The following is a 23,472-nucleotide window of genomic DNA, read 5'->3' as shown; positions in this document are numbered from 1 at the left end:
AGAGATGGGACATATAAAAATACAAGGATACTCAGGTAAGTTATGCAAAACTAGAGAAACATACCTGACTATCCTTGTATTTTCTCTGTCCCATCTCTCTCGTACATTGAAAGTCTTTTTTTTTTTTTTTTTTTTAAGAACCAGAATGAGCATTTTTTTTTTAAGAACCAGAATGAGAGTTTCTGCAAAGAAGCCACAAATAACCAAGTTGTAAGCACAAAAGACGTTATGGTCTACAGACCAAACAAACAATTTCACGTAGCTCCATAAAAGCAGTTTTATTAGAAAGTTGACCGCTTTCATCTTACTCCTATACAGACTTCTTCAGAAAATGTATAGCTTACTGGACATGCTAATACTGTATCTGCATACCTAAAGTGGCTGCTTGTAACACCATGAAAGCATTTTTTTCCCAGATTTCTTCATCATATTTAGCAAGCTGCAGTCAGCCCATGGCTAAGTGCACACTCCAATATAAAACACCAGTGATTCTTTCTCCGATGTCTGGATATTGGCTCTGAACAGAAAGTAAAATAAAGCCAGAAACTTTTTTTTCCCCCAGAGTCAACACGCTTTTAATAAAAAAATCCTTGTAGGACTCTGTTGCACTGAGGAAGAGTCCTAAGTGGGGCCTCAAGCCTTTGCCCATAACTCCCTGTGCTCTACTCCTTCAGAAAGTTTGCTCCTGGTACATGTAGTCTGTAAGCAACAGAGACATCACTTCCTTAATAAGGGCAAAATATAGCAATTTGGAAGAGGTTGAAAAGAGGGATGTCATATCATATGGTCTCACATGAAAAGGATACATTTTGTCAAGTACGTAACTTCCATGTCCTATTTCATTTCTCCATATGATCTGACAGTTGGAACAGAACCTCAAGCTACTTTAAATCTCAAATAGAATCATGACAGGGTATTCTTAGAACCAAGGCACAAATGTGGCTCTGGTTCTAGAGAATACGTGCAGTTTATAATGTTTGGAAAATATATGCCGTGTAGAATATGCTGCTGCAGCATAAATGCCAGTGGAGGAATTCCTTAAGAAGGTTGTGGAAGCAGTCATAGATCTTCTGGAATGAGCCCTGGGGTTTTCCAACCAATAGTCTTGTTGGTAGCATAAACAAAAGAGATACAATCGGTTAACCATCTGGATAGTAACCATTTAGTCATTTTTACAGCTCCACCTGTTAGGGACATTAAATACAACTGATTGTCTTTCCTGAAAGTTTTAGTTCAGTGGAAGTAGAATCCGAGCTGCTTGTGGACATCTAAATTATATAAATCAGTACTATCCTTTAAAGAAATAATATTGATACAAAACTGGAAGGTTGAAAGGTTTGTTGAAATTGTTTTCAGAAGCCACTTTCAGAAGGAAGTATGAATCATTTTTTAGCATAACTATCTTTATGAAAGCACAAATATAAAAGGTGAAACAGAAAGGGCATATAGCTCTGAAATTCACCTGAGTGATGTAATAGCTACCAGAAAAATTGTTTTCTAGGATGAATATTTTAGATCTATGGATAAAACTGGTTTGAATGGAAAACTATGTCAGGGATAGGAGTATTAAATTCAAATTCCAGAAAGAAGTGAGGTCCTTAATAGTAGACTGTAGAAGAAACTCTCCTTTGAGGAAACATTTGCACAATTTTAAGAAGCTAACAGGTATCCAAGGTGGAAGGTGGAAATGACAGCTAACTGTACTTTGATAAAGTAGCATGAAACAGCTTCAAACAGTGAAGACAGAAAATGCAAAAGATATACAACAGAAAGGGAAAAGACCTTAACTGAGAAAGGTTTCCATTTATTTTTAGAAATCTTTTGAAAAGACTACTACTAATTTTGTCAGTTGCAACTACTATGCAGATAGCATCCACTGACTGGAGGATTCTCATGTGAAAATTTGTGTAATGGATCTTAGGAAATGCAACCGACATGAGGCCCAGGACTTTTAAGACCACCAATGCAGGAGGATTTTGATAGTTACATGACCTGAAATGAACATTATAGGGCAGACTGCCTCTCTGGGGACATGACCTGAAATGAACCTTACAGGGCAGATTGCCTCTCTGGGGAGAGAGAGATTCAAGATATGGTTGTGTCCAGGTGGCACCAGATGAAACTAATTTGTTGCAAGGGCTTTAGCCAAGACTTTTGAGAGCTGACAGACACATCTAAAGATAGGCACAGTTTATAAAAATCAGTCTTTGGCCGATAGGAAGTGCTCTCTGCTTGTTGCAGCCAGGAGCCACTTGTCTATATATGGGAGGACTCTGATCCCTTTGAGCAGCAGGTGGGCCACAGCTACCACTAAGCACTTGGTGAACATCAAGGGGGCTGTGGTGAGACTGAAGAGCAAGACTCTGAACTGGTAGTGATTGCCTCTCCCCCCACCTGAAAGGGTAGAAACCTTTAAGATCCCATTGAGATTTTTATGTAAAGATAGGAATTCTACAGGTCTACGGAGCAGATCAAGTTATTTGCCTAGAGACAGGGTAAAAATCACTAACACCATGATCATTCTGAATAGTATTTTCTTCACAGTGAGATTTAGGTTAATGAGGTCCAATTTTGGCCCGAAGTCCTTGTTTTTCTTTGGAAAACAAAAAGAATCTTGAGTAGGCTCTTGATCCTCTGATCTGCTGGGACTACCTGGGTGGCTCTTTTTGGAAGAGGATACAGACCTCTTGGCAAACCATTCACAGATTTGGGTTATACTTTGGTAATGGTAGATTTTGTAAAAATGGAACAATGTAGCCTCTGGAAATTTCTCACACCAGTTTGTCATGCAAGATGGTCATATACACAGTTAGGTGTCAAAACAAATCTCTCTCCCATTGCCCCCAGAGAAAGTGTGTTGGAAAAGCCTTCAGGAATGCTCGTTAGGCCTGGTTTTATGAACCTCTTCAACCATGTGGCCAACATCCATTAATGGAGCCATCCCTAAACCCAGCCACCCCTCTTAGAGGTGGAGCCAAAGGATTTGCACTGAGATCTTCTGAGTCACACAGACGTGGAACCCTTGCAATTACGATTAAAAGGTCTTTAAGGTTTCGAATATTTGACTCCTACTGCAGACATTTTTCCATCTTGCTTGCAACTCGTAAGCATCTCTTTCGCCATTGATCTCAATAGAGGTGAGTCACCAAATACAGCGTTAATAAAAGATGCCTTGAAGTTGTCTGCAAAGTTGAATAGGCAGAGTCAAACATAGTGCCAAGGGTTATACCAATGCCTGCTGTTCTACTGGCTGCATTGTGGTACAGATGCAAAGAGATGGGATGTTGAGCATGGTATTCAGAGTGGTCTGCAACTGCTTGTTAGACTTCCGAAACATAGTCAAACAATCTGTGCATACTTTGAGTCAGTCTATGTCCCTTTGGAATCTGTTTGTGCAAATCCTACATTTTAAAGCCCTGAGGGAAAATGTGCCCAAAATCATAGACATGCTTTTTCATTCTATCAACCTAAATTCTTTATTAGTGGGATGGACAGCAGACAACTAGTCACTGAGCTCTTTTGCAGTGGTTGCTGTAATGATCACAGAATCTACCAGAAGGCCTTTACTTTCTCCTAAAGATAAGCAGTTCTGGGCTAATGTTTTCTTGGAATGGCTTCTGCTGTGTCTGGCTCCTGACATGCATCTATCAGATAGTCTTGCAAGAGGAACTACCCAAGAGGTAGAAGGGGCAGAGCCATATGCCTCAAAGAGCACTTCCTCATCTTGAATGAGCAGGTCAGATGGCCAAGACCACCTCTGCTTTATTAATTTGAAGACTTTGTCAAAATGTGATACATTCTGGGAAGAAACGAGAACGCTCTCTTTCATGCAAGTCAGTGTCTGATGTAATGGATTTCAAAGGGGAGTCTACACACTTCCTTTTATAGGTTCATAGGTGATTACTAGGTTAGACAATAAAGAGTATTTTTAACCCTAACCATGCTTCCCAACTGTATTTGGCAGGTCATGATACCAATCATTTTACATGGGGTATAAATGAAAGAGTATCAACAAGCTTCCTAACAGGGACGCATGTAGCAGGACAGGATAAATTTACAATTACCCATCCACTGAACCAAGCTGCACCTGAATTAGTGCAGGGGGAACTCTGCTTCACAAGGATGGGAAGCCTGTTCAAGAGATGGGGTAGTCTCGGACATGTACCTGTCTCTCCAATATGTCTTATTTATGTTGCAGATGAGGTTTTGGTCCCATAGGGCAGGTGTTTCTGATGCTGTTTTACAAATGCGCAGCAGGTCCATAAGTGGTGGATCTGAGACTCCTTTGAAGACCATGCATAGCCTGTAGGAGAGGGAATACAAGGAGAAGGCTTTGAGGCTGTCCTGACTAGGACATGTTTTTTATACCATGTATTGTTTTTGGGAGGAACCTCAGAGGATGCTCCACCTGTTGCATATGCCCAGTATGAGTACACTGCCCCCTTTGGTATGTATCTATGACTGTTCTGAGGAGAGAGAGGAGTACAACAGAACAATGACATCCTTGGGCCTACATGCAACACCCTTGCTTATAAATTGGACAATATAGAATTATTTTCTTACTACAGTAGACACATCAATGTTAAAGGCAGAGTTGCTGTCTACACGTTTTCCCAGATTCCTGACCACAGGATCAACTCTTGGGGATGTATTATCAATCCAGCAACTTCTAGCAGTGGTTATCTTTCCAAAACATACTACTATGCATTTTTGGCAAGAAGTTTTAGACAGAGAGTCTGGTACCAGTTATTAGTCTGTGTCAGGCTTTCTTAGAGGATATTTGTGCCTTTGGGGAGATGCTATGACTGCACCTAATTTGCAATAATCTGAAAACTTGGTCAGCATTTGACACTGCTCTTGACTTCAGAGAAACAGCTGCCAAAAAGGGCAGGCCCCAACACTAAGCCATGGTGGACTCCACTAGTGGCTGGGCTTTTTGCTGAGGTAGACTCACTACCCTGACGTCTTGTGCCCTATCTGAGCCGTATGGCTAACCAGCAGGTGGCAAAGAGCTTACACCTAGTTTCTTGAGTTTGTCTACAATGCCTGAGTAGAGTACTGCGTCAAATGCTATGATCAGGCTGCGGTAGGCAGTATGCACCATTTTTGCCCTTGTCAATTGCTTTGGTGATCTTCTTCATGAAATCCACCAGATACAGTAGGCATGACCTGCCCATGATGAAACCAAACTGGATTGTATCTAATCTCTGAAAGTTTTCTATGTCAGTGTTTATCATGTCCATGATTATTCTTTCCAAAGCCTTGGATATGAAACTTAGTCAAACTCATGGGTCAGAAGTTTCCTGGGTCTGTGGATGTCTTGTCCTTGTGCAGAGGGATAGTAGTTACCTTGTTTGGATAAAATGATTGAACAGTGCATCTAGGGGGCCCAACAGATCATGTTTCATGCTATTAAGGAGGCATCCAAGGATGTTAGATTTCACTGATGCAGTGTTTTTGGCTTTGGAGAGTGCATGGAGGACCTGTTCTCTACTGATAGTTGGGAGTGAACTGTGGTTGGGGGGCTATTTCTTGAGAGGTGTCCAGGGGATAACTGGGGAAAAACTAAAGCAGAATTTATCGGGCAGTAAATTTCCTATATCAAGCCTTTTGGGTTTCTAACACCATGATGGGTATGGACCCCATTCCCAAGTCAAAGTATGATTAAAGTTCATGCAATTAATATTGTTTCAATCCTTGATGGTTGTGGAGGCTGCAAAGAGCACTTCTGGTTATGTGCCCAATAATGACTCCTCCTGCAATTCATACTGAGTTGCATGTATTAACTTACAAAAAAGAATTCACTATCATACTTATACAAAACCCATTGCTCCTACTACTACTACTACTGGAGCTGTCTTGTTTCTGCCTGCAAATCCTGTTATTTTATGACTGTCTGTACGCGAGTCACTGGGTGTAGCAATTTCAATGACCAGTGCTACTTTGGTCTTCTTTTTATGGACTACTACATCTAGTTTTCTTGCATCTATTTCTTCAACTGTTGGTAACGGTAATCCCATGTGATATAAACCATAATTCTCTATAATGCTTTGTGGCTCATGTTTCCAGAGATTTTCAGTTAATTCAATATTATAATGTTTGCACAATCTCCAATGCAACATTCTTGCCACATTATTATTCCTTTCAGTATACAGTCCCTCTGCCATTAGTATATCACAACCAGCAACAAGATGTGCAACTGTTGCCAATTCTGTTTTATAAAAAACAGACATTTGTTGGTTTCTCCAACATGTTCAATGAACTTGGTTTAATGTGCTTGTAGTCCACTATCTTGGGCTGCTAATATTAACCTTTCGTCTTTTGATTTAAATTCACCTCTCCTTAGCCCTTCCTGATCAACATTCAGTTGCTCCAATAGTTTTCAATACTTGCAACTACATTTATGCATTTTCCACCTTTCTTACCTTTTCATCTGATCCTTCATCCTGTATTCTTTCTTTTGTTTTTTTGGCACATTCAGTTGCTGCCTGATTTTTATCTACTTCTGGTTTGATTTCCATTCCCGCACGACACAGATATGCTTCTGCTAAACTAAGGAGGGAAGTCATCTTAGATTTATTCTCCTCAAGTTTTAAAACTTTCACTGTGTTTGGGTCTTATGAGGTCAGCAGATATTAATTCATTCCTATGATTGCAGATCTATACATGCAATCAATTTGAGGAGGCCCATACCTCCTTCAGAACAGGGAATATGTAGTTTTGGTATACAATCATTTTTATAAATCATTTGATGAACATGAAGCATCTTTCTTGTTTTCCTGTCCAACCAATCCAACATCTTTTGGGGTCAAGTCAATCACTTCAAAACTGTAAGTTAGGACAGGAAGAACAAATTGGTTTATAGCTTGGACTTTGTTCCTAGATGTCAACACTGTTTTCAGTATTAATTTTAGTAAGGAATATTTTGGAAGTTTAATTCGCATTTTTTCATGATTTATTGCCAATCATTTTATATAATCCCTCTTGCTCAAGTTCTTTTATATCACATTCTTGTCCCAGACTGATGCTTATTTGGTGCTGCAACCTGCTTTAAAGGTTGTTTTTGCAGATTTGTCAAGACCAAATGACATTCTTATATAATCTGAAAAACTTTTGACCACTTGTAGTTGTGCTTTCAGTTCTTCATCTTATGAGCTATACAGTTTTAAATCATCCACAAAAAGATGATAAATCTTTACACTTTGTTTTCTGGGAGCCAAATTACAACCACGACCTAACTGTTAAGTAAACAGCTTAATGGGTTAAAGACGAGACAAAAGAGCAGTGGTGACAGACAAGTCACCCCAGAATAACCCCCTTTGCATTTTTAGCCCTGGAATATAATTTGTCCTTTATCATGGCTTAACTATGAAGTGGTTTGGCAATCTTTCATGGTCACTGTAATGTATTCAATCAATATAGAGAGTGTAAAACATTTTAAGCACTCTTATCCATGAATGTGGGATACTACCAAATGCTTTTTTGTAGTCTAGCCATGCCATACTTAGATTATTCCCCTTTTTACAATTCTTCATTATCACTTTGTTCAACAACAAATGATCTTTTGTTCCAAAGGACTTTCTTTTGTTAACCTTTTGTTCTATTGCTATGATCAAGTTTTCTTCTAAATTACTATAACCTCTGTTGGCATCAATTCCAGTGTATATTTTATACGTCGTCGGAAGGCAACATACTGGTCTACAGTTTTTAGGACAGCTTGCAGTTTCTCTCTTAAGTAGGAGTATTGTTTTTCTTGTTGTTAACCAGGTTGGTGTCTGTTTGGGGTACGCATAAAAATAGTTCTTACTCATGGCTAAATCTTCATGTAAAGATGTTAATATTTTTAGCCAGAAGTTAGGTACTGCATCTGGGGCCTGGTATTTTCCAATTAGGAACTTTTCTTAACTTTGTTTCAACTACTCTTTCTTAACTTTGTTTCAAATTCTCTGGCCATTATTTATTTGTGACAGCACATGACCGATCCTGATCTGTTCTGATACTGCTCTTTGGTTTTATCACATCTATCTTTTCGAGTATTTCTGTTGATGTGCTCCCTCCTTCTATACTCTTCTAACAGTGACACTTCTTGCCTCAATTGCTTTATAGCTTTCTCTATTCTTCCATAATGGCATTTGATTTCTCCCCTTCCTTTCCCTTACTGCCCAGTGTTTTTGTTGTAAGACTGTTATTTACTTAGCTGCAGAGTAACATATCCTATTTATTTCTGTTATATCGCATGAATCAGTCCTAGTAACTGTGTTCATTTGTTTTATCAAACTTCTTTTTGGATTTTATTGACTTTCCATAGTCTATTTATTTTATTGATCTTAATACATCTGTCCATTTATATTAAATCAAACAACTCTTCTCTTAGATCATTTTCTTCTAAACTGAGGGCACATTCTTTGTTCGCCATTTCCTGCAGGCATTCTACAGAAAGTTCTAGAGCATCTTCCTGTGTCACTTTCTCTTCAGTTTCATCCTATGTCTGTTGATCTTTCTTATGGGAATTCACTGTCCTATCACTCCACAGCACTGTGGCAACTCTGACACAGACAGTTTGGTGTTCCTTCCCTTGCAACTCCAACTGAAGTTTTGTACTGGTTTCCTATGAAAGGCTTCAAAGTATCTTCATGTGGCAAATGATCAGATGTTCCCTGCTCCATTGGTTTCTCCTTAATTTGAGGATCCATTGCTCTATCTTGCTGAGATATTGGTGTGATTCTGGCTCAGTATAGGTGGTTCCATTTACAGTTAGTTCAGCACATTGCTGTGCAATGCCTTTGAGGTTTCCAGCACAGCTGTAGAATGCCTTTAAGTTGTCTTTCGGCAGGGAGGCTACTTTTACCTCAAATTTGGCTTTGGTAGACTGAATTAGTCCCCCAAATGTATTTAGTTTGATGAGGGAGCCCTTCCCTTGTTGGGCACAACATTTTTAATGTTTTCTTGGCCATGATTTTTTTCTTTTTGTTATGCAACTTAGTGATGTTAGAATTCCACCAGGGTGGCTGGTTTTTAGAGTTAGTCCTGTACTTATTTCAGGTAGGTATTGCTGCCTCTATGCGGCTATGTACATGAATGTACAGGATTTTTTATAAACAATTCTGCGGAAACAGCCGTGTTCCCAGACTTTAGCGGAAAGCTTGAAATTTTGCCAGGGTGTCAGTTAAGAGCAGAAAGTTAGCCTTAGAATAATTCAGAAAAGTACCATAGTAATATGGATGTCCCAGGTTTTACTTTTTATTTCAAAGGAGACAACTTTATGGTCTGACCTGACCAGTGAGGATATTGCACGATGTTGCACTCAGAGTGCAACATTCTACCAGGTTGGTTAGCTAGTCCTAAGGATGTTTCTGCTCCAGTGGACGTATATTAGTTGGGCAAAGGCATTAGCATTGACAAAGTCCAGGAATCTTTCAGCCTGCAACTCTTGACTGCATGTAGGAGTCTGAGTCAATAGTGGGATAGAAAAGGTCACCTATGATTATGGTGTTGGACTAAATGAAGATTGGTCCGAATTCCTTTAAGTGGTATGTATTTTCCTGGGTCATAGAGGGGGACCTATAGCTCGCAAGGATACGGTGTATTGTACTGCTTAACCAGCACTGAAGCAAGATTTCTGATGTCAACTGAGGCACATTTTATCCCCTTCTGTGCAGTAGTTAGCCTAAATGTATGGAAGGCATTATAGCCCTGCACTGTAAGAGTGCTCTCCCTGGCTTTAAACCATGTCTTAGTAACTACAGACATCTATATTCTCCCATGTGAGAACAGCTTGCAGGGAAATGAGTTTTTTGTTTAGACTCCTGGCATTAAGCAATATCGCCTTCAGAATTTTCTGGGTTGGTTTAGTGATGTCGGATGGTTTATCAGGTTAGCAATGCCCAAAAAAGGCATTATGTGGGTGGACAATGTTTTTATCAAGTATTCAATCTCCTACGGTGGACAGGTGCAAACCATTCTTTGCAAAACATCATGGTCCATCAACCATATCCCCCAAGCTGAAAATGTTGTACTCAAATAACACCAAAAACTAAGCCAATTATTACAATATATTTTTTTCTTGTATTGTGGCATCATCCTTGGAGAAGCAGAATGCTGCTCTATGCCATGCTCATACCAGCCAGGAACACATTGTCCAAGAGCTCCATGTCACTGTCCATATAGTTCAGGGATGTACATCTCATTTCATTTACTCCCATATGCACCATGACAGAGTCATAGTGGTACTTGTGGTTCAATGACACAAGTGCATACATTATCTGGTGGATCCTGGCCAGATAGGCAACTGACCATAAAGTACAGTTTTGTACCTACCATAAATGTAGATGTTCGAGGATTCCATTGCTGCAGTCCTGACTATTGGGTATAGTCCGCGTCCAGTCGGCCCGAATACCAGAGTATAAGGCTGACGTCGGTCATGGCGCCTTAGACTGACGTCAGTACGTCAGGGTACTAATGCGCATGACCGACGTCATATCCTCAGTCTTTTCTTGCCCCAGATGTCAGAAGACCCTAAAAAGACAAGTCCCAGAAAACCTGCACCAAAAACATGTACAATATATACAACAATATATACAAAACATAAGCATGTAAACTCACCTACACAACCACCCCTAAAACAGAGGGGAAGGAGGGAGGGTAAATTGGACTGCAGCAATGGAATCCTCGAACATCTACATTTATGGTAGGTACAAAACTGTACTATGTTCTTCGTCTTCCATTGCTGCAGTCCTGACTATTGGGTAGAATCCCAAAGCAGAGGTAAGGGAGGCTGGCAATTTATAAAGAAGTAGGAGCTGACAACATGCCTTGCAAAACAGCTGTGGCAAAACCAGCCCTAGACTTAGAGTAGATAGGAAGGTGATAATGCTTAGAGAAAGTATGCACTGAACTCCAAGTAGCTGCTTCCAAAATATCCTTAGTTGCCACCCCCCTTAGAAATGCTGTTGAAGTGGCCGTAGCCCTAGTGGAATGAGGCCTAATCCCAGATGGAATCTCCTTGCCATGATGGGAATAACAAAATGCAATGCAAAAGCCAATCCACCTGGAAATAGTTTGTTTTGACACAGGCTTGCCCTGGGAACTCAAAGCAAAAGAAACAAACAACTGCTGAGACTGCCTAAAATCCTTAGTCCTGCTTAAATAATATCGTAACTGCCTGTGTACGTCTAAAGTGTGCAAAATCTTTTCCCCTTTATTTTGGGGGTCTGCATAAAAGTAGGCAAATGAATAGTTTGGTTTAAAGCCACACTAGAAACCACCTTAGGCATAAAGGATGGATTAGTACGTAATGATACCCTATCCTTATGGAAAATCAAAAAGGGCTCAACTGCCATAAGGGCCTGCAATTCAGACACCCTTCTTGCAGAAGTAATAGCCAACAGAAAAGCAGTCTTCCATGACAAGTATTTCAATTCAGCAGTAGCCGCAGGCTCAAAAGGTTGTAGAGTAAGTTTTTCCAACACAAAATTGAGATCCCAAGCAGGAGTAGGAGCTCTACGTGGGGTCTTATATTCTTTGCCCCTCTGAGAAACTGCTTGAACAAAGGATGCGAAAACAAAGGTGGGTCACAATCATAGTGAGCTGAAATTGCTGCAGCATGAATCTTAATAGAAGAGAAGGACAAACCTTTGTCCAATAACTCAGTAAGATATTGAAGAGCCACACTCAAATTAGGCTCAGAAACCTCCAAATTCTTTGATGTACTCCAAAATAAAAATCTCTTCCATTTTTCTGCGTACACCTTCCTTGTACTAGGTCTTCTAGCTTCCATAATCACTTTTAAAACTTGTTGAGGAAGTTGAGACCTGCTGTGTTTCAACAGAGAATATGCCAGGCTGTTAGATGAAGAGAGTGAAGCTTGACATTGAGCAGATGACCGTCCTTCTGAGATAACAGATGAGGAATCAGAGGTAAAGGCCATGGAGGCTTCTTTACTAGACTCCGTAGTAGTGGATACCAGTGTTGCCGAGGCCAATCTGGAGCTATCAAAATCATCCTTGGCCTGTCTTGTCTGACCTTTAATAGTACCTTTGGAAGAAGAGGCAGAGGTGGAAAGGCATAGACATGAAGGTTTTTCCAACTGAAAGACAGAGCATCCACTTTCCAAGCTGTGTGATGAAACCCCTTTGTGCAATACTTTGGCAGCTGGTGGTTTAGTGGAGAAGCGAACAGATCTATGTCTGGAGTTCCCCATGACACTGTCAATGTCTGAAATACATGAAGATCCAGTTTCCACTCGTGGGGATCCATGATTTGTCTGCTTAACACATCTGCTAAGGAGTTCTGTGCTCCTGGCAGAAACCTTGCCTGAAGAGTTAGTTGCAAGCTTAACGCAGTCTCCCATAAAATCATTGCCTGCCTGCATAGAGGATAAGAATGTGTTCCCCCTTGCTTGTTGATGTACCACATGACAGTTGTGTTGTCTGTTAGAATCAACACCTGCCCTGGAAGAAGTAACTCCTTGAAAGCCATCAATGCAAACTGGACTGCTAACATCTCCTTCATGTTGATATGTAGATGCTGTAGTCTGGCAGGCCACTTGTCCTGTATCCACTTTCCATTTAGATGAGCTCCCCAAGCAATGTCCGAGGCATCTGTCGTTAAAATCTGACTCGCCTCTGGCCGGGTCACAGAGAGTCCCTTGTTTAGGTGACATTCCCGAGCCCACCACAAGAATTCTTTTTGAAGGCAAGGTATTATATGAATGACAGTGTCCAAATCCTGGCAGTGCTGTGTCCATACATTTTTGAGATACCATTGCAGCTTCCTCATATGCAGTTTGGCATTGGGAAGCACCAGAATACAAGATGCCATGAACCCTAATGCTTGAAGGACTGTCCTTGCAGTCAGCACGGACTGATGAGATAGTTGATGGAAGTAAAGTGACAGACTCTTTTGTTTGTCCGGGGTTAAAAAGGCCATCTGGGCTGCTGTATTCAGTCTCACACCCAGAAAGCACATGTCTTGAGAGGGTACTAGACTGGACTTTATTTCGCTCACAGAATACCCTAGGCATCTTAGCACTGCTATGACATATTCCAGATGCTGTAGAAGGTCTTCCTTTTCTTGAGCCAGAATCAGGCAGTCGTCCAAATAAGGATAGATTTGAATTCCTTGAAGCCTGAAGTAAGCTATCACTGGAGCCAGAACCTTTGTGAATACTCTGGGCGCAGTGGATAAGCCAAAGGGCAATGCAGAGAACTGATAATGAAAATCTCCAGTTCGAAACCGCAGATACTTCCTGCAACCTAGCCTTATAGGCACATGAAGGTAAGCTTCCTTGAGATCTAAAGTTACCATCCAGTGATCTTTGCCCAGTAGAGGTAAAAGCTGTTGTAACGTCAACATCTTGAACTTGGGAATGTCCAGATAAGTGTTGAGGATAGATAAATCCAAAATTGGTCTCCACGTGTTCCCCTTCTTTGGTACTAGGAACAGGCGAGAATAAAAACCTAGGCCCCTTTCTGATACAGGAACTGGCTGAATGGCCCCCATCTGGAGTAACTGAGAAACTTGCTTGTGAGCCTCTTTTCTTTGTGAAGGAGGAACGTCTGGCATGCCTTTGAAAGGGGGCATTGTGTGGAAATAAAATCTGTAACCGTGATGAATGATATCCAACACCCATCTGTCTTGAGTAATTAAATCCCAATTTTCTTTGAAAAGAGACAGTCTTCCTCCCAAAGGAGCTGCCAGACGAGAATCCACTGGCAGCTGAAAAGGTAGGTCATTGGGTCTGTTTACGAAAGGACTGACCCCTGCCCTCACCAGAAGTCTGAGCAGGTGAACTCCCTGATCTAGGCCTAAAAGAACCTTGAGCCCTGCCCCTACCACGTCTAGACCTACCCCTAGACTGGGAATCATAAGCAGGATATGTCCACCCCTTAGCAGGCCAATTTCTACTAAACTTCGGAGGCTGCACCTGCAAAAAATCTTTAACAGTCTGCATAGACTTAGCTTTGTCCTCCATTTTCTTTAACACTGCTTCCACAGGCGATCCAAACAACACATCCGACTGTAAAGGAGCATCCAAAATCCTTGTCTTAACATGCTCAGCTAAATTCTGATCCTTCAACCAGGCATGCCTGCGAAGAACAGAACTAGTAGCAGCCACCCTCGAGGAGGCCTGTACAGCATCAAAACCACACTGCAAAGAATGCTTACCCACTTGTTCAGACACATGAACCAAATCCAGCAACTCTTTACACTCAATACCTTCCGCCAAAGCATCCACCTTAGATTTCAATTGTGAAAGGAGATAATTTTGATATTTTAGCATGTGAAACTGACAATTCAACGCCCTCATGGCTAGAGTGGAAGAAGTATACATTTTCTTTCCCCACCTATCCAAAGCCCTTGCCTCTTTATCAGAGGGTACAGGATTTTTAACCACAGAAGCTTTAACACCTTTAGGCCCCTGAGAAACAGTTTCTGGGTCCGCCCTAGGACTCTTAAACAAATACTTATGAGCTTCGGCACCCTATAATACCTATCAGGCTTAACAGGAGCAGGAGGTAAGGAGTCAGGATTCAGGGAAGCCTCTGCAAAAACATCCTCCACCACATTCAACACAGGAGGAATAGCTAAGGGCCTATGCTGGGGTAACAACAAAAATTCCCTAAGCCTTTTCCTGGAATCAGAGTAATCCTGGCCTTCCCATTTAAAGTGCTCCCTCATGGAGTGTAGAGTCTCTGAAAATGAGAAATCCTCAGGAGGAGAAGCTGTAGGAGTGGAATCATCCACATCCGAATCAGAATAAGTAGGATACTCCTGTAAGTCTTCCCCAGAAGACTCTGAAGCCTGTGAACACTGTTCAAAACTATCAAACTCCTGTTCCACCCTAGGCCTCTTATCAGGCGGGGGCATAGAACCTCTAATCATAGTAATCAAATCTTCTGCCATTTTAAGCATATGTTTCTTAGGAACAGAGCCCAAAATGCTAGGAGAAGCCCCCACAGAAGCTGAACTTGGCCTACCTCTAAAAGAAGCTTTGGCAACAGAAGGAGAGGCCCTAACTACCTTGGGAAGAGAGGGAAGAACAGTTACCTGAGAAGGCCCCTCAGCCTGGCCTACCTCCTGAGAGGGCACATCCTGTAACAGTAAAGTTTCTGCCTGAGACTCCATGGAAACTCCTGGCAAAACCTCTGGCTCCACTGAGCCTTCTAAAGAACCGACGTCCGGGACTGCCGGTTCATCAACCCTAGGCTTCACTGTTTTGTCCTTGCGCTTCTTGGATGAAGCAGGCGTCGGAGCATCCGACGGCATATTATAATTGCAACGCTTCCCAAACACTAACCTGGCACAATCTAGCCTCCTCTTAATAGTGCGTTTGTTAAATCTAGCACAAGAACGGCAACCAACAACGGCGTGCACAGGCCCTAAACAAGGTATACACAATGTATGATAATCCCTATTCGGTATCTGCTTCCCACAAGAATTGCAGTCATTTACTTTTTCTCTCACTCCGTTACATACTGAGGCAAGAAAAACCAAAATGTTCCCCAACGGGGTACTTAGCCAACTCTGTTTCGGTCTGAAACTCCGGTTTCGGAAATATCTCAGAACGCCAACCTGCACTCGCAAAATTGCTTCTGCATCGGACCATGCGGCAAAAAAGACTGAGGATATGACGTCGGTCATGCGCATTAGTACCCTGACGTACTGACGTCAGTCTAAGGCGCCATGACCGACGTCAGCCTTATACTCTGGTATTCGGGCCGACTGGACGCGGACTATACCCAATAGTCAGGACTGCAGCAATGGAAGACGAAGAACATCCTTCTCCTTGTTCAGCCAGGTGAGTGAGAAATTAGTATGCCTCACAATGGAGTTTCCCCATGACCAAAATGTTGGATTGTGTGGTAGTCTGCCTTATGGGAAGAGACGCAGAGACACTGAATTATGGCTGAATGTAACGTGTGGGATATTGCTTTGGCAGTGTGTTCTCTGAGGATACATACTGTAATTACTGCACGTGGAAGAGCTTTGAGGTTTTGCTTTTGGTGAGCCACAGCATATGTGGGTCTATGTGTTTGCCCTAGAGTGTGTATGGCCACTACTGTGTAGCATGTTTTTCTAAAAATATGCTTGGTATTTATAATGGCTGTATGTGACAGCCTTACCTCCAGTCTACATTATTACATGGGGTTTGGCATAGCGGTTAAGGTCTTCACTTCACAAACACAAGGTACAGGGTTTGATTCTGGCTTCTGCTTATTGGCATACCTCTCAATCTTAAGGCATGAGATACGGACAAAGCCTAAAATAATGGGAGGATAAAGGCCCCAAAATAGGGACAGACTTCAGATATTGCTCTTATAAACTTAGGAAGCTGCTAGAATACAACAATTTGTATTTAATTTTTTTTTTTTACGGATATGGAGTCTGAAACTGAAATGTATGTCATTACTTAGCAACTTCACTCCTCAGTGATTTTCCAAAAAAACTACAAATTTTATGAGGAACTGATCAAAAACACGAGGACAAAATCTGGGCATTCTGCAGAAATCTGGGCAGGTGAGAAGTACGCTCATGGACTAGGCTTGTAATAAATCTACTGACAGTTTGTTGTCAGTAAATATCAATTTCTACCAAGCTGGCTAAGAGACAGTAGGAAAGTGTAGTTCCATTGTTTTAGGCCAGTATATCGGGTTATAAGGAGAGTGGTACCAGAAGATTTGATGCCCCTCTCTGTGTAACCAATTAGCAGGGGAACATACTTGCTAGGGTGCTGGTTGGGCAAGTACTGCACAGTCTGAAATTAATCTCATGCAGCAATGCCCCTCTTCATGCAAATCCGGTGTTCATCAAAAAAATTATGTGCTCAGAAGTGTTAGAATCTGAAATTTTCTGTAAAACTACCCTCCCCCACACACGCACACAAATCCCACATCTATACAGGGCAGTACTGACAAACAACTTTACACAAGCAAAAGAACTCGAGGTCAAAAGAGCCCACTGGCTAATCACAAAAACACACTCAAGCTTTCTTTTGTAGTTCCCAAACTCAGACCAGGCCCTACAATCTACTGCCATTCGAGTGCAGATCTGACATTTCTTAATGTAATATCATACAAAGAGTGAGCCAAAGTGTATAAACTACAGAGCAAGCAACAAATTAACCATCAAAAACTTCCTTTAAAAATGGCTACAGTGTAGAAAACCAACATAAAGATCAGTGAAATAGTCACACTTTATAGTGATAAGGTGCAGAACTACAATAAACAATTCAGCAATATAGCAGCAACACTTGAAATACATATCAATCAACAGTACTTATCTGCATTAGGATGGCACTGGATTGAAGCAAAATGCTCGGTAGTCACTGGCAATGACTTTACACAGTTTAACTTCACTTTTGATAAAAAAAAAAAAAAATACTGTTTGGAACTTAAATCATTCAGTATATTACACTACTCTCGATACTGTGAGCCCACCTAAAGTTACAAACTGTACTTTTGACACAAAATGACACAAGTGGCAGAAAATGCATCTGTAAATATAAAAAAATGGCGACTAAGACCTCCAAAATGACTGCACACTGAACAGCAGCTTAAATTCAGCTCTCCCAGAGTGACAAAAACTGAGAAATAACAGCAAGCAATGCTTGCACTTTCTGTACAATTCATTCAGTAACTGGTTAGTAAATACCCTTGTCTGGATGCCAGCAAAGAAGAAATTTAGAGACCCTTAAAACAAATCAACTCGAAAGGGTGAACAGAAAACACTAACTGCAAAAAATCCTGCAGCTGCTCAGCAAATAGCAGTTGAAGCATCCGTTTTGGTACAAGAGATGGCATCCATTAATTTAGTCAGAAAAAAATCAATCCAATGTGCTCAGAGTCTACTAAAATAAATGAAACACTGAAAGAGTATATTAATTCAAGTAACAAAAGATAGGGAAAAATAGAAGCAACTTTAACTAGATATTCAGATAAACTGACAACATTGCAAACATCAGAAGCTGAAATGAAGAAAAAGATGGTTGAATGAGATTTCTCAAGAACAGCAATTTCAAAAAATGGCAGAATTAGAAGACAGAGAGCACAGAGAAAACAATGAGATTTTGTGCTGTAGCTGATAAACAAGAAGGAACAGACTGTACTAATTTTATGAAAGCATAAGCAACTAAACTGTTATGCCACAGCAAGATTTCTTAACTGAAAAAGTACATAAAGTACGAGCTTCAAACCTGGCCATGAGAAAGCAGACAAAACCCATAAGTAAAGATGCAATTATTGCAGCAGAAAGAGTAGATTCTGAAAAAAAATGTGCCAGAAAGGAAAATTATTAAAAACTGGAGACAGTACAGAGTGGAAAATGATTATTCACTGTACACCAGGCAGAAGAGAAGCAAATGTATCCCAATAATCAAGGAATATAGAATAGCAGGTGTGAGGTTCAAGATGCAGTATCCAGCTGTCTTCAGAATATTTTTCCTGGAGATCACAGATATTTTTTCATGTAGAAGAGACTAAGCAGGAAACACAAAATTTTATCCAACAAAAAGTGAGCAAACAAAAGGGGACTCTGCTTCTCATTCGTCTGACAATAAAAATGCTCAGAGAGACTTTGCCAGTGAAACATTTTCCAATGTTCTAAAAATGCTTGAGAAGCAGAAAAAAAGCAGGGGAGTTGACTTGAATCAGAAGTACCTTGTACATGAACCAGAGTCTGGTGTTGGGAAATGGAAATGTACAGCAACAATATCAGTAACATTGAAATGAGTGAACAAATGTGAGATTATAAAGCATCAGTCACATTTCTGAAATATCACTTTGCAAGAAAAAGTGGCTGGCAAAGATTGGACTTTTGTTGATGCTCAAACTTGTGAGTGGACCGTAAAACATACAGTCACTTTCTGTCATTAAGGTTAAGTACACTAAAAGGGAAAAAATAGTAACTATCAAGAAAAACAAATGTTCTTAATGGTATGTATATGTATGTAGTCAAGGGTATTTTAAATGTGGGGTTGGGGGGAGTCTTTTCATTGACTGTGGTAGGTGATAAAGATATTAAAAGTAAACAAGTACTTTTTAGCTGTAACAAATATAGGCTTTGCAATTTAGTAAGAAAGGCTACACAATGTAAAAAGTTGAAGTTAATATGCTGTGATCTTGAGCTGCAGGGTGGGCTGGAAAAATGCACTGGCTATATTTACACTATGCGTAAAGTTGAGATGCTCTCTCATTTTCAAAAAGGTAAAAAAAACGCACTAAAAACAGTAAATAATCAAAAACAAAACAGGCATAATAAAAGAGCACATAAAATATTTAATAAACTAGTAAGCGCTTTTGTCCTTATAAGACTTTTTCAAACTGACGTACATTTCTTTATCCCAGCTTTTAAAACACAAAACCATCACATGACATGGTGAAAATCATCACATGACAGAAAATCACATGATTAAAAACATTAATACTTTAATCTTTTCTTTTTTAGAAAAAGCAATAACATATTCTCTATTGTTAAGTCCAGGTGAATGGCAAGCATTTAACCACTTGTCATAGGTATTTCTTGCCATCCTAGCTCATCTTCAGCATTGAAAAGCATGTCATATCCCTTTATTTCATCTACCACAAGAAATTTAAAACTAACTTTGCATCTCCTCCTTTCATAATGCTTAGCTAAAGCATTCTTTTCATCACCAATATTCACAGCATGTTTATAAAGCTCTCTGGTGGTTTGACCTTTATAAAATACAGAACATGACATACACTTCACTAAGTGCACCACAAATTTAGATTTACATGTATAGCAACCCTTGATAACAATATTGACATTATTAATTATAATCCTTTCCAGACCTACATACAAATAATCACAAAGATTGCAATTAAAACATTTAAATATCCTCATTCTGTTGCTATTAACTGGATTAGAAGTTCTTAACTTATCTTGGAAGAAACTCTTTTTCCCTCTTTTTTGAGCAAAGAGAGGGGAATCTCCCACTAATTCTTTTAGATCTGGGTTGCTATCAAAAATTTTCCAATTATTAGAAATAATATTTTTAATAGCCACCGCATCTACACAGAAGTTCTAAAATCTTTAACATTCGATTTAGACCTGCTAATATAACCTTCTTTTCTCATCTTTGAAACTTCAGTGAGTGTTCCATTCAATAACTTTTTAATTATTTATTTATTTATTTTTATTTTACATTTGTTGACCGGGCTAGTCTAACTGGATACATGTCCATTTTCAGTAGAGGTCCGGGGAGATAATCTCCGATGAGAATAATAACAAAATCACATATACAAAATTAATGTAAACAAGGTACAATGCAGTCACATTAGTGAGACTAATAAATGAGGTTTGAAGTTCATAGCATAGAGCAAAATAAGCAGTATAAGTAGTATAATTCAAATGCAGTTTTAATACATAGTATATAGAAGCGAAGGCAGCTGATTATATACACTTTATTAGTACAAAAGTATTTACGTTAATAAAATTCAAGATGATGTAAGTAATAGTATCTACAAGTAGAAGGTTAGTTGTTCTTAAGAAAATGGGCTAGATTACTGAGAAGAGGTGGGCAGGCTGAACCTAGTAAGAAGAGCTAGTTGATCAGTCAGGTTCAGTACAGGGGCACAACCAGTGTGTTTTGAGATAAAGTTTCAATTTGATTTTAAAAAGTGATATAGAGGGAAGTGAGGAAAGTTCACTGGGGAGAAGGTTTCAGGATTTTCCTACAGAGTTAGAGAAGAGGGAGTCTCCAGCCCTGTTGCTCGATTTGCAGATATTGACAAGTAGTTTATGGGAGGAACGCAAGGTCTTCAGATTGTTGTAGGGGATGATGAGGGTAGATAGAATAGGGATATTTGTTGGATGGTAAAGGGTTTTATGGACAATGGTCGGTTGGTGAAATTTAAGCTGATTTTGTAATTCAATCCATCCTAGCTGTTTTAGATTGTAACAGTGGTGGGTTCTGAATGGGTTGCCTGTAGCAAATCCGGCTATGTTATTGTAGGAGGTTTCCATTTTATTAAGGTTGTTTTTGGATAGATTAGTATATATAGGTGAGGCATAGACGAGAGTTGAGATTAGGTGGGTATGAGCAATAGTTATTCTAGCTGCAGGAGAGAGGAAGCGTTTGATCCTGTAGAGAGAGCCTAGTTTTCTATTAAAAGTTTTTATAGTATTGTTGATATGGGTGTAGAAGTTAAGGTTATCTATGGTGATACCTAGTAGTTTGGTAGTTGGATCTGGGGATATGAGAGTATCTTTACTGGACATGACTGTGAAATCTACAGGGGGATGACTTGTGAGTAGGGGTAAAAAGGAGGAGCTTAGTTTTTTTTTTTGGGGGGGGGGGTCAGGAGGAGACAGTGTTGTGTAAACCATAGTTTAACTGTGTTAAACACCTTTTAGGTAAGGGAGTTAAGTTCTGATATTGATGTGGCTGAGCATATCAGTGTGGAATCGTCTGCATATTATATGCATGTTGCTTGGGGGATTTCTAGGTGAAGGTCATTGATAAATATAGAAAAACAGGAGAGGTCCTAGTATGGACCCTTGAGGGACACCAAGGTTAATGGGCACGTTGGTAGATAAAGTGTTGTGCCAGAGTACAGCCTGTTGTCGGTTATCTAAATAGGACTGGAAGCATTTTATAGCTAGTGGCAGGGATTTGAGGATATTTATAAGTATCTGGTGGTTTACCATATCGAATGCCTTAGACAGATCTATAAACAGTGCAGAGCAAAGCATATTGAGGTTACGTTTTTTGTTAATACGGTCAGTAAAGGAAAGGAGGGCAGTAGTAGTGCTGTGGGAAGGTCTGAAACCATGCTGGCAGCTGGAAAGTAAATTATTTTGGATTAGGTGGTCTAGCAATTGCTTGTGGATGCATTTTTCCATGAGCTTTGCTAAGGGAGAAAGTAGGGCTATGGGACGGTAAATGGAGAATTCAGTACAGTTTCCACCCTTGTGAAGGGGGGTAATATGGGAGACTTTCCAGATTTTTGGGATGTGTCCTTCACTGATGGTTCTATTAATGAGAATGGAAATGGGATAAGCAATGGATTTGGCTGCTATTTGTAAATATTCAGCAAGTAGTTGGTCTGCTGAAGGAGAGCATGGTTTTAGTTTTAGTAGAAGGGTAAGAATATATGTCGTTGGGACAGGTTGGAAGAAAAATGGAGGGGGTGAGATAGTGTTAGAGTTGGATAAAGTTAATTTCTGAGTTGATAACTTACTAGAAAGAGTTTGAATGGCCTCAGTAAAAAAGGTATTAAAGGCATTTGCAGTCTGCTTGGGGTTATCCTTGTCTGTGCCTTGTAGGTTTGGTGTGATGGATTGACCTGGGTGTAGTAATTGGTTAACACTTGCCCAGAACTTTTGTGGTTTATTATGGTGATTCTGCTGGAATTGTAGGTAGTAGTTTCTTTTGTCAGACAGTATAGCTGTTTTAGTGTTATTTCTCAGTTGTCTGCTGTTTTGTTGGTCTACTGAGTTTTTAGTTAAACGGAATTTAGTCCAATACTTGTTTCTGTGATGCATGTTTTGCTCGTTTTTTTGAAAGCCATGGGGCAGATTTTGTTTTCATTCTGATAGAGCGGATTGGTGCATGCTGGTCTAGTATGGTTAGGAATTTAGAATTAAAGTGATTAACAGCTTCCTCCAGTGGGAGGCTTTTCAAGGGGGACCAGTTACATGCTCTAAGTTCTCTTTGGAAGAGATTGGGGTTAAAGTTTTTTTTTTGGTTCTTACAGTCATAAAAATAGTTGGAATGGGTAGACTGGTTTTAATCCTGATGATATAGGTAAGTGAGTGATCACTTACATCATCAGGGAGGGTTCCAGCTTCATAAGTTTGGGCATGGTTATTGATGAGTATCCAGTCTAAGGTACTTTCCTTCTTATTGGGCTTGTTTATCCTGGTGGGGGAGGTAATAGTTTGCATAAAACAAAATAGGTTAATATGGGTGGTAGGGTGGCTACTGCTGCAGCTCTTCCCATCAATATTAAGATCTCCTAGGATTATGGTTTCTTGGGGTAAGGTCTGAGATAACTAACAAAGGGTATTTTCTACAGTGGTAATGTTGTTACCAGGAGGAAGATAGATACAGATTATATAGATGGATTTGAATGTGTTAAGTTGAAGCCTGGTAATAAGAATGTCGGCATTGGAGTCTTGAGGTGGTTTATAGTCATAGGTAGTAATTTGTAATCCTGACTTGAATATGATAGCTATTCCACCACCCTTTTTGGCTACTCTGTCAAGTCGTAAGGTATTATAACCAGGTGGGATGATTTCATTGTCTTTATAGTTACAGGTTTTAACCAAGTTTCTGTTAAGCAGAGTATGTCAAAGGAGTAGACTTCCAAGAGAGCATGAAGTTGTGCAATTTTATTATTTATGCTACGTATACTAAGGTGTGCTAATAAGAGTGAGTTTGGAGGTTTGGTAAGGGAGTGAACAGTAGAAGGGCTGGGGTTGAGGAGGTGAGTGGTAGTAGAACTTATTGGG

The 23,472-nt window shown here is 40.1% G+C and overlaps 1 protein-coding gene across 3 annotated transcripts in view; it reads right to left on the bottom strand.

Moving 5' to 3' along the window:
• The window catches only part of LOC122812109 (myoneurin-like), a 947,405-nt gene that overhangs the window by 815,809 nt on the left and 108,124 nt on the right, over positions 1-23,472 (bottom strand). The window contains exon 1 of one of the 3 annotated variants that reach the window (XM_044084392.1): positions 65-83. The exons of the other annotated variants lie outside the window; for them this stretch is intronic. The gene's annotated coding sequence lies outside the window, so the exon portion shown is untranslated. Of the gene's footprint in view, positions 1-64; positions 84-23,472 lie in introns of those variants that run through there. 3 annotated transcript variants of the gene reach the window in all.

The sequence above is a fragment of the Protopterus annectens genome, chromosome 9.part0 (genome assembly GCF_019279795.1).
Source record: "Protopterus annectens isolate FY-2018-M chromosome 9.part0, PAN1.0, whole genome shotgun sequence".
Taxonomy (NCBI): domain Eukaryota; kingdom Metazoa; phylum Chordata; order Ceratodontiformes; family Protopteridae; genus Protopterus; species Protopterus annectens.
This window is presented reverse-complemented; position numbering and strand designations above follow the sequence as displayed.